Consider the following 5,448-nt stretch of genomic DNA (forward strand, 5'->3'; position numbering starts at 1 on the left):
CTATGGCGTCCGTCATAGTCAGGTTGTGGTTTTTGCGCACAGAATTCTGTTTGTAAATAATTTATTGTGTTTCCCGAAACGCAAACTCCAAATCAGCTGGATGCACAGTGTGAGACGTTCAAAACAGCGATGTTACAAGCACGAAGGGGATGTATGATGCGTGTCGAGAGAGGAATAATGAGGACAGAGGTACAACACGCATCAAGCAACATTTTAGGCATTCTGTGCCTCTTGTGTCGCAGTGAAACATGCCCGTTCTAGAAGATTGGCCAAGAACGGGCACATCCCCCTGTCGCATACACCGAATGGCTAAATCAGAGAAAGCAAATCAAATCAAAGAAATCCACAAATATATTTAACCGTTATGTGATGCAGATCGGTGCACCTCAGATATACCTGTGAGCCGACGTTACATGTTCGGGATTAATTCAGCAATCACAGTGAGATTTGGCCGTTCTCGAGGAACGGCCAAGAACGTGCACTGTTGCGTTCTCCAGGGTGGCGTACCCCACCGCTGCCAACAGTCGTTGCGACGCCGTTTCTCGCACCTCGACCGGCGTTCCTTTTGGGTAGCGTGGCGTTGGCGGGCTGCAGGCGTCCGGTAGATCATGGCGACCAGGCAAGGACGAGACGATTTCTATTGCGAAACTTGCACTGTTTATTCAATGGTTGGTGAAGGATAAGAAGAAGAGAATGAATTGCGGGGCCCTTTAAATAGGCCCACAAAATCGTACGCGGGATCTGGCTCACGTCAACGTCATGTGACAGGCACCGAGTCTAGTTGAGGATGAGCGGCGGCTCCCTTCTGCTCGATGAGCTTGCATGGGCCCGCCTCCGCAGGTGGCAACCCGCAGGTCCGGGATCGTAGGCGGTTGATTCCCTCTCCCAGGTGGCTTTTTCACGAGCTTGCCTCCGTTAATGGCAACCCGCGGGTCCTGAAGATCGTAGGCGCTTATCCTTTCTTCTAGGCGACGTTGGTTCGCGGAAAGCGTTCTACCGTAGAGTTTGGACAGTTCGTGGAAAGGGCTCTTCTAAAGTCGCACTCACACAAAGGTGCCTGTAAGCACTGCGCGGCGCCAGCAAGACCGGCAACCCCTCGAGACAACCATAGCAAATTAGGAATCCATTCTTCGTTTCGATTAGGCATGCACTCACACGAAGGGGCCTGTAAGTACTGCGGGGCACCTGTCTGACTGGTAACCATTCGAGACAACCAAAGCGAATTAGGAATCCGTCCTTCGTTTCAATGAGGCATGGTGTTTGAGCATCCTTTATGCCCGGGGTGTTACACGCCAACCGTAAAAGCACATACTGAGTAGCAAAATGAAAGAAAAGGAACTAAAATACGTTAAATATAGTAATTCTGGTAAATATAGTTCACCATTCTATTGCCAAATTGGTGTGCTTTAAGGTTCCCTGTGAGCCGACATTATATGCTAAAGTTTTATTTTATGTAGGAAGTTATTTTTTTATATACGCAGAACAGAGGTGCGCCCCCTTGGTCAGACTACAAGGGTCATATCAGCCCGTTTACTGATACCGTCTTTTGGCGCACATATAACATGCTGACATATGTCAACCGATACAGTCGACTGCCTTTATAACGAAGCGCTTGGAATCTCCAAAATTATCCGTCGCGCACTGCACAGATCGCGCACAAATTGCGATTAAAAGTAGCGCACTGCACAGATCACAAAATGATCTGGACAGAATTATTCTTTCGTTATACAGGTCATTTCGTTGCAGAGGAGTTTGTTGTAGAGGCACTCGACTATATCCGCGGAGATAGCGACCGACCTAGTAGCAGCCAGCAGCATAGATCGGCATGCCGATCGTTAATGATTATTAGAGAGCTAGTGATTATTAGATCGTTAGTGATCGTTACAGCGTTAGTGATTAAAGAAGGGTGTGAGTGGAGGCGAATATGGATGGGAGTGAGTGCCGACTAACTAAACTCAGTGACGATTATTCTGAGAAAACGTAAGATACTCAATGCCGGTAACTGTCCTTTAGGGTGAGTGGACGTGATTGTGCATGTGAGAGAGTACTTTGAGTGAGAGTGCACGTGATCGAGTACGAGCGTGCCGGCAATTGGGAACGGAAGCGACTGCGAAATTTGAGGGAGTGTTGGTGAGTAGGAGTTGGCCTGAATAGGAACGTGAGTGTGTGCCGATGAGTGTGAGCACACATGAGTGTGAGTGAGTACACAGCCTGTGAAAGTACCGGTGAGTGAGAGCGAGTTAGTATTAGCTTATACTACTGACCTAGACCCAGCAGCCAGGCAGCCACGCCAAATCCATGAAAGCAGACAAAGAAAGCTTCACTTGGAAAAAGATGCAGTTAAAGTCCACCGCCTCCATGACAACCGAGTACACTACCAACAAATGCAGTCGGTGTCTGAGGACTGTTGACTTCAAGGAACTTACTATGCGTCTATAATGCAAAAAAAAAATAAATGGTTACGATACTGTACCTCTCTTCTCTGAACAGAAGAAATGGCACTTTTTTTCTTTTTTTAAATATTTGAAACGTTACATCATCCCTAAATAAATCAGTACCCGTGTCAAGCACTTTGCACGCACCCGTGCAAACGAATGCTTTCAGTATAGCGAAAATTTGACAGGCCATGTGTATTTCAATGCATGGCTGGCGTTTCCTTTGCGGCCTATGTGTCATCCTCCGCGCCGTGTCGAATTCCCGCCGCACGTACATGGCGGTGCATAGTCTGGCGAAAACTCACGAGCGGGGGCTATAGTATTTCGAGTGGTCGCTACGGTAGACATTGCGCAAAGCGACTCAGAATTGACTCAGCGACTCCTGCAAGCGGGCAAAAAGCGTCATTCATTCCGAGGCAGTGATTTTTGCCCGTCTGTGGGTAACCACGCCAGCTTAACGCAAAGGCAAACACGGTGCCTTTCCATCGAGCATCCGTAGTCACACACGCATGCGCTTACGCTCGACCTACGGTATAGCGAAGTCTGCATTTTCACAACGGCAAATAATGAACGAAAGGGGAAAGAGACGAAAGGGAAAATTGTCTCGCCTTCCATTCAATGCGATCGAAACAGCAGTGAACAGTCAGAACGGCTTACCATTGCTTGAACCAAGACTGCTAAACGATGTTATTTGCAATCGCTACAAGGAACCGAAGCTTCTTTGTTGCGGGAAATTCAGACGCGACGCTCTTAGTAGCATGTAACTCTCCTATAGGGCTCACTTCGAACATAGTAAAACTCATATTACACTTAAGGTTGCTCGTTTTTGATGGCCTACCCTTGCCTGCGACATCGACAGTTATACAGACCATCACAATGGGCAGCAGCATATATAGAAGACGACCGAGAGAGCTGCAATGAGTGTCCAGAGGTCGAAGTGTCCTCCTTCCATGTGACCAGCTTCTGCGCCGTGACACAGTCACCTCATGAGAAATGCAACCAAAAATGGCTGTACAAAACTATTATAGTTAATTAGACAGGCTGCTCTGATACTTGCCAGTTATATTTTCTACGGTTTCCAAGTCCCGGGCCTTTACTTAACGGAAAAACAAGTGAGCGGAATGTCAGTATACTCCCTAAAAGACTATGCTTTAATGACCCAAAACTGCATGGTGGACTGGATTTCTGAAACACGCTCTAGTGGGCCGCTCTCGATTAACTTTGACCACCTGGGGTTTTTTACCTTCCACCTAATCTGGCTATGGCTCTGTGCTGATAAGCACGGGCTGACGTGATGAAATTGCGGCCTTGGCAGCCGCATTTCGATGAGGGCGAAATAAAAAAAAAAAAACACCCGTGAACCGTGTGTTGGGTGCGCTCAAAAGAACCTCAGGTGATTGAAATTAATCCGTAGTCCGCTGCTACGGAGCGCCTCATAATCAGATCGTGGTTCTGGCTCGTAAAACCCCAGCATTTATATTTCTTTAAGTACACGAGCGTTATATGGATTTCGCCTCGATCGAAATGCAGCCACCGCGGAGAGGACTCGAACCCACGACATCGCGGTCAGCAAAACAACGTCACAGCCATTGAACTACTGCGATGGTTACTTCACAAGTCGATTACAGTAAATATGAAGAGAGCTGATAAAAAGAAATGACAAAGACCGACGGTTTTCTGTCAGTCTCATCTCGCCCGCCATGGATGATGATTATGATGATTCATTTGCATTCCCCTTGAAACAATGCGGTGACAAGTATTACGTAGCTTTGCATGAGCTAATCAGGTATCCTAAATATTCTTTTCCGTCTGTCATTTCGTCTACATCTCCTTAAGCTTTGTTTCTCTTTCTGAACAGTTCTATACATACGTTGTACCATTACCTACGCCTGTAACGGACCCGATCCTAACAATCCCTTCCACGATCTTTTTCCTCGCCGATATTCTAAACGTCTCTTGCTTATCTCAACCGCTGACTGGTTAATACTTCTATCCACTATAAGTCACAGCGCTTTTGGACGGTGTACATTACGTACGAGTCTCGATGGTTAGGTACCTTGCCAGTTCGTTAGGTTGTACTGAGTTGTCTTCGAATTTTTGCTGCAGCAGATGCATGGCTCATTCTGTTGCAACCATTTGCTCCGGTTCGCTTTTCTCCTTAGGAAACCAGCTCGCGCCTCAAAATAGCAGGGCTTGGCCTTTGTGTTATCGTACAGATTTTCCCTTCTCGTTTCTTTGCCATTCTTGTAAATCTCGACAGCCCTTTCACAGCGAAGCTGTTTGCTTATAGTTGGTCGAGATTTTTCGTCTCAGCGTGCGCGGTACTCACACAAAATCAAACGACGGCTGGCAGGCCTTGTGTTCGAGTTCCCGCGTAACAGAATCATGTTTCCATGTATATTCGAATTGCAGTCACATGCTATCATGTCTGAAGGTTGTGGGTAACTCTTACATTACGAATTTTCTCATGCATTTTACTCTGAGAAATTCAATTATTTCACTGACGCACTTGCTCTAGGTGGAGGCCGACAAGAATGAGGATATATGGATGGATAGATGGATGGATGTTATCGGCGTTGCCTTTGTAACGGGGCGGTGGGTTGCGCCACCGAGCTATTACTATTATACAGCCTAACGTCCTACTTAGGTTAAAAAAGAAAAAAAAAACATTATGAACTCCCACAACCAAGTTTTCCGACCCCCTATTGCGTACTTCGCTTTTGTACATCTCCGTTCTTTGTCGTTTCCCTACTTCTCTTCCACCAATCTTCCAATCACCTCTTACTAATCTATATTGCCCACATGTTTACTTTTCCCCGGCTCTCGCTGAACCCAAGGGCTTGAAGGAGGCCAGTGGTGCCTAAATCGACCGCTGGGAAGATGTCTTCACAATCTAATAAAACATGCTCCATCATTTCCCTAAGTTTACCGCAGCAAGCACATGCTTCTTCCTTCTTATTTCCCGCTTTATAGGTGCGTGTTCTAAGGCATCCTGATCTCGCTTCAAAAAGTA

Source organism: Dermacentor andersoni, chromosome 2 (genome assembly GCF_023375885.2).
Source record: "Dermacentor andersoni chromosome 2, qqDerAnde1_hic_scaffold, whole genome shotgun sequence".
Taxonomy (NCBI): Eukaryota; Metazoa; Arthropoda; class Arachnida; order Ixodida; family Ixodidae; genus Dermacentor; species Dermacentor andersoni.